Source organism: Mytilus edulis, chromosome 1 (assembly GCF_963676685.1).
Source record: "Mytilus edulis chromosome 1, xbMytEdul2.2, whole genome shotgun sequence".
Classification (NCBI taxonomy): Eukaryota; Metazoa; Mollusca; class Bivalvia; order Mytilida; family Mytilidae; genus Mytilus; species Mytilus edulis.
The window spans coordinates 34,648,111-34,655,578 of NC_092344.1; positions in this window are offsets into that span (position 1 = coordinate 34,648,111).

A 7,468-nucleotide genomic window follows, 5' to 3' on the forward strand; every position below is an offset into this window, starting at 1 on the left:
TTCAAGGTATATGCATTTATAATTTTCGGGATTTTTGTATCCCTTTCCATATAAGTTCGTGAAACGAATATAGTGACGTTTCCCCTTAAGGGGGCTCGCGGGTCTAAATCAAATTTTTTATTTAATATAAGATTTCGCCAATTTTTTCTATAAATGAACTTTATCTTATACCTAATAGAAAAATAAAATAAAAAAGGGGGGTCACCGATCATTTACGCTCACAATCTGACTTCGAAAGAAGCATACATTTTTGTAAAGGTACTTTTTTTCTGTTGAACTAATAGGAGAAAAAGAGGTAATATCGAAATAAAAAACGAATTTAATTACAGAAATCGCTTAAATTTTACAATTATTTAGTTAATGTATAGCTTATTTGAAAACAATAATAAAAAATATAGGTCACCGATGAGTAAAAAAAGATATTTCAATTTTAATGACAAAAAATAGCATTTTTGCACCAAAGGGAGATAATTTGGAGCTTTTTTCATGATATAAACATTTTCAAAGTCACCTGGGGCCAACACGAATTGATTGTTTGGAATAATTTTTGTACCACATGATAAAGTAACAACTACTAAAGGTAATAAATAAAATTTGTAATGAAAAATAAAAGTTTATTTTTTTTCTGAAAATCTTATACCCGCGAGCCTCCTTAAGTATAAATATTTTGCAGTTATTTAAGACTATCATGAACAAGTACTATCGATTTTTTAAAAATATAAAAACGTCCAAAAACTTTTTCTTTCTAAATAATTGTGTGAGTTTGAAAAAATATAGTGGGAAGTAGTATCTATGTCATTCTGATAGCTTCCATTCTAGCAGAAGTTCACGTGCCTACATGTGTCAGTTTTTCTTTTTACTGTACGAGAGCACAACTGTACATACATGTTGAGTAGCTCGCGCTCTGTGCACGTTGAAATGTTTGGATACACGCTCAGTTAGACAACCATCGAAAGGGTTTATTGAATTGAGCATTATATCACTATCATGTCGCATGGTTAAACTTTAAACTGTTATTGTCTTATGAACGTTCAAAGGCCAGTATTAAAGACATGTCCATTGAATGGCACATTTTCAACACGTGATTGTCATTATATGTAAATTTTATTATCGAATAAACGTCCGTTAATATGAGGTTATAATCTAGTTTTTGTCTAGTTTAATGATTTTAAACATGTCGTAACTGTGTATACATGTAGGTTACTTCTTTTAAGGCATAAACAGTGCTTCTTGTCTCAACGAAAATACCCTAAATTAGATGCCCTTTTAGTGCTCGGTAAAGATATAAATGATTGGTTTTTGTTTAATGTCCAGTGACAAATATTTCATAGATGTTCAGGACACTTGGTAAACATAGCGATTTCAGATATATGAATGAAATTACAACTTCGCAAATATTTATAAAACGTTATTAACACTTTTCTCTTAAAGGTTTAATACCCTTGGCATAATGTATAAAACCCCTTTTAGCAGAGGAAAAGGTTGTTCTTTCTCGATTTGCGGTTGAATATGCCAGTATACGGGAATACAATTTTGAAATAGATAAAAACATATTTTTTCGTAGTCATAATATGAATCAAATTTGTACAATGATTAAACATTAATTGTGTAGATTTCAACCATATCCAAGTGTAGATCATTGACGCTACTTATTACGTGAAACACCTGTTTAAATTACCAAAATTAAAACTGAAAATGTTTAAATGATACGATTTCTAGTATTTTATTTCAATACAAATGTACTTTGGACAATTTTGATATTAAAATTGGATGATTCTATCAATTCCAGAAAGAAAAGAAAATGAAATATAAATATTTGAATTGAACTTTATCAATTTATTTTTAGTACATACTTGTCAATTAAATACAACAAGTGAAGAAATAAACATGAATCAAAGACTAATGACAAGGTTGTAAACCTTATTTCTAAAGCGACAAATACAAAATAATCGGCAGAATTAAATCGCATTTTCAAAATAAAAAGATATCCACCGCCCAGTGTAAACAGAAATTAAATTGTGTCACAATGTGCCATTGAGGCACGATAGTAAAAATATGACATGTTACATAGCTCCAACGAAAATGATGAAATCAAAATGACGATACTATGTGGTCAACTATACATGGTGGCAAACAAAATGAATCCTACCAAGTAGGCGAAGTTTCTATCAAATGGTTGTAATATTGAGTTGCGCTCACAGAGTGACACTATTGCAAGGCCTCAAAAATATTCAAAAAGTCCAATACCTCACCGTACATGGTTGGGTCAAAATAACAGTTTATATAAATGGGCACCTATACATCACGGTTGTCATTCGGTTTAACGAGAGAAATTATCGTGAAAGAATATCTAACGGGAGTCAAGTATTGCGAGACGATCGTGAAAGCTCTGGTACCGGACCATGAAAGACATTTAATGTATATTTTAGTTCAGAATCTGTGAAAAAATCGCTTAGGTAGCAATAAACAGTTAGGAAAAAATACTAAAATTTGCCCTCATGAATTTTACCCTCCCCTTTTCTTTGCTTTCTTGCAATATCAAGCTTACTGTTTGTGTCATATATGGGCATATGTATGTAATCAGAATCTTCCATAGATTTTATATCCAGTATATAAAATGGTAAAATATAATTTCTTTTTGGTGTATCCATGGCAACAATCTGCATTTATTTGTTATAAAATATTGCAAAAAAAGGGGGGGGGGGGGAAGATGTCACATATTTCCCCAAAATTTGGCTAAAAGTAGAATTTCAATCGCTTGAAGTAATACCTTTTCTGAAACTGTGTACATATATCATTCAGCAAATCCAATGAAAATCATATGTCTTTTATCTCATTTTTTTGTAAAATTGCGTCAAAAACTTCGTGTAGAAAAAGAGTGTTTGTAAACAGTACATTAATTTCTGGACCGATGGCCGGTCTAGCTATGAAAATACGGATTGTCAAACAGAAAACAGCCCATAAAACAGGTAAAAAATAGTCTTGATGCACTTATAAACCATCTTTGAAGGCTAAATTAGCACTCATCTGTCTAAAAATGAATTTTATTACACAATAACTTTCCTATTTGAAAAATCCACAGGGGCCAAAATGCGAAACTAAACTCCTAACTGTGTATTGCTACCTTAATTTTCAAAACGCGGAACAAATCCGAACAAAAACAATGTGTCTGTCAAAATGGTTCAACTTCTTCAACATTACTGTACAATAAGATAAAGATAATATGCAGTACTTTATGAACAAACACAAAAGGCGCAATGCATGTCTATCGAATTAATTAAAAAAGACACGCTATTTGTACCTATAATGGCTATATTTCAATATATCATGATATATTTGAAATTTAATCTTTGGTGTATCTGATAGTACAGTAAAATAAAAGTATGCTCTTCCCTTAAAAGCGTTAATTTGTTTATGAAAACCTTGATTTTTTGTTGAATTTTCATCAAACTTGATCGTGAAAGATAAGGCAACGCATTATTTTGATCGTGAAAGATAATGTGTGACCAGACTTAATACTAGTTATCAGAAATCAATATTTCTTTAACCATTTGATATACCTGCAACTGGTTGAAGCCTGTAACTATTTTGAACATTAAAGCTATTATTTTTTTTAATTCAACACTTTACCTAGAAAGTTTAAAAAAAAAAAAAAAAAAAAACCCAACTCAAAACGTGTCTTAATCAGTGTGAAAAATTAAGCTCTGAGAATCGGTCTAGTACAATTCAGACAAACAGCCACTATTTAGGTAATAATATTGGTATGCAACGTTTAAACCAAAATGTTAACTATCAACCAAAAACTAATAGCAAAAACAGCATCTTTCATGAACAATTTAAGATTGAAAAATAACCAATATTTGGTGTAACAGTTCTTTCATAAGTTCTATGTATCTTTATATACAACGTAGCAGATGTGGATTGATTTCCCATGAGATAAATATATACTACAGAGTACAGACTAAAGAATACCAGAGCGCAAATGCTGAAATGTCTCGAACTTATGATAGTATATTTTTTTAACGTCTGTAATATTAAGGGTTTTTACTAGAAGCGTCAACTACGCTTAAGATTGTCAATGATTCATAAAAAGGGGTCAATGTCAGATGAACCTCTACTAACATCCCGTACACCAAATATAGGTGTTCCGATCCTTACAGTACCTGAGAAACTGACAAATGTAAATGTTATGTTTGGCCAATTGATTCGGAACATAAGGTCAAAAGTATATGAACCCTGATCGACAGCCAAAAATAGACATCTTACTATCATTCAATATATCAAATACAATTGACGTCATATATGAAACAAGCAGACAGACAGACAGACACCATACATCAAATACCGTGGCGCTATAGCATTAGGTATATAAACAAAATACCAAACAACATAAAACGAACATTACCAAATGATGCATGATAATGAGTTCAATGTTATTTGAAACCTTGCAGAAGTCGAAAGTGTACACCTAACAACCTTAACAACAGACAGTTATCCTATTATAGCTTAACGAATTTGCGATACGGACTTAACCACAAAACTAAACCTTCATCCATGAAATGAGGCACAGTCGAGGTCAGGTGAATCCTGTCTGATGAACATGTAGATTGTAGAATCCAATATACAAAATGTAGTTATCCTTTAACTCGTGATAAGTGAGTACTTCACATGACAATAAAAACCTTCATCCTACAATCAGCCAACTATTTTACAAATAACAAGTTCACAAATAATAATTTGTTTGTATTATTTGTACTTGTACAAATAAAATATCCTGTTACAACGCTTATATATCTTGAGCAAGCGATAATATGGATTGTCTTTATGCATAGAGGTCCATGTTTAAACAAAAGTTTCAAGTGACGGATGTAACTTGTAGGATAATAACAATATATATACATACATTGGTTGATCATAATATAAAATTTACTTTTTTGAAAATATTAATACTTTGAAATGTTTAATTTGATGTAAACATATTTTATGAATGAAATCATTATATATATAGCTACAAGAGTAAAGACATAAATACGAAATATACAAAAGATTCAATAACTGGGATTAGGGAACAAGAGCAGTGCTCTTGTATAAATCCGTCTCCCTAATAAATGTTTAATTTTAATGAGGATCTTGGCCAATCTTGTTTTTCTCAATATCAATAACAAATATTAGTTATCATATAATTGAAGAATAATTTGAACGTCTTCGTATCATCAGATCTTTCACGATCCTTTTCACGATTTTGGAAAAAACGGTACCTGATCTTTCACGATCCGAAAAATCTTTTTTTACCACGTTTCAGATTATGTTTATACAAAATAACTTTGAGAACCATTTGATTCATTCAAATAGAATGCCCTAATTCGGATAAAAGTAGTTTATTTTATTCCAATTTGTGAAAAAATCATGTTTGTTTACATTTTTTATGTCATCGAAAAGTCGAGAAGCAATCTGCCTTTTGTTGTTTTGTAAAAACTATGTACTTTTAAAACTAGATTTTCTCACATTCTGATCATAATGTTGAACCATTTTGACAGACAGTTTTATTTTGTTGTAAATGTGTCTGTGTAATTAATTAAAAAATTAGATTATTTACTGACTTTTCATATGTCTTCTCGATTAAATATCTTTCACGATCCATTACTAGAGCTTTCACGATCGTCTCGCAATACTTGACCACCGTTAGATATTCTTTCACGATCATTTCTCTCGTTAAACCGAATGACACCCGTGTACATGATGACACACAATACTGAAAATCAGAGTTTTCTGTTATAAAGGTCTCACAGAAGTTGCATACACAAGGTAATATTTATACAATATTATACGATATATCAATCAATATTGATCGATAAAGCGTGTCACTCTCTCTCTGTTCAAGGCATCGGATTTAACGTCCCATTTCTAACCGGACGTGGCTGCGTACTTATACATCCCGCAAAACCAAACTTACGCCCAACTTTTACAAGGGTTTAACTATCGGTCGACAGAAGTCCTGCGGTGACAATATTTCCATACCCAGTCACTCTTTGGGGTTCACAGTCAAGTAAATAAGACGACACATAACCCGTTTATATTGCAAATTACACTCTTGAACGTTTTAGAGTATGAAAAGATAAATATATTCAGTATTTTACTGTATGAGCAAAGTAGTAAATTCAGTTGTCGGAAACATTGCTAGTTTCAAATTTCGTCGCATGTTCATTATAATTTTAAAACGTATACTAGTAATTTTAGTCAATACTCTATTTGCAGATTGATTGATGTTTAACAAATTATCAGGACAGGTGAAAAGTACGAACTTACTCTGATAAAAAGAATTTTCTTGCAACATGCATCTATGAGCCAATAACGTGAAGAAAACGTGGCAATCATGAACTCGATACATCTCATTAAAATTCCAAAACCCAACCGGACATGGCTGCGTATTTATATGGGGACGAAGTCCCCAATAACAGTAGAAAATTCAATAAAAAAATCAAAAAAAAAAATCGGGAAAAATCCCCAAATTATAATCCTGGTACATTTGATAACTATATACTATCTTCAACCAATCCAAGCAATACATGGTGTATTGAAATATCACCTGCATTTCCCAAATTTGGCAGTAAATAGTCATCAAAGGTACCAGGATTATAATTTAGTACGCCAGACGCGCGTTTCGTCTACATAAGACTCATCAGTGACGCTCATATCAAAATTTTTATATAGCCAAATAAGTACAAAGATGAAGAGGCTTACAGATCATAACAGACTACAACAGAAATTGCGTGTTTAGAATAAGGAAAAGCTAAATATCCGACCATATAATTTCGTAATTATTTCTGATCTGTTTATATCAAAATGGCAATTTTAGCCTTAAGCTGAACATTGAAAGTAAAACTCAATAATATGTGCTATTGGCAACCTTAAAAATATTTAGTAATATTAGTTACTCCAGAAATACATTTAGCTTTGCATTGGACAATCGCCCAACCACAAAAAAGATATTTCGAATGGTAAATCTGATGAGGGAGAAAGGATATAATATGAAGTACGAATCGGGAGAGGTAGTCATATTTTTAAGTTTCGTTCTATAAAAGAACTTTTCAATGCATATTACCAAATTAACATTTAAATGAATTCAGTGTAATGGTAGTATGTGTAATGTATGCGACGAATAATATGCATGGCATTTGAAGATTATTTTCTTTTTATTTCTTGTCGATTATATAACATTTCTTGAAGAGTATTTGTGAAATAATGAAAAATGAAACTAGTCAACATTTTAGGATATCGTTTAAGCAATATGTTTTTGTGTTAAGTTATTTGTAAAGCAAATTAGTTTGAGGCTCAGGTTTTCAACATGCAGATCATATTAAACATCGAATAAGTAATACAAAAGTGAAAATGTTTACTAATTTTTTGTTTAAGAGTATATATACATATTGAATGACTATAAAAAGGAAATGCAATTTCCTTCCTGTTG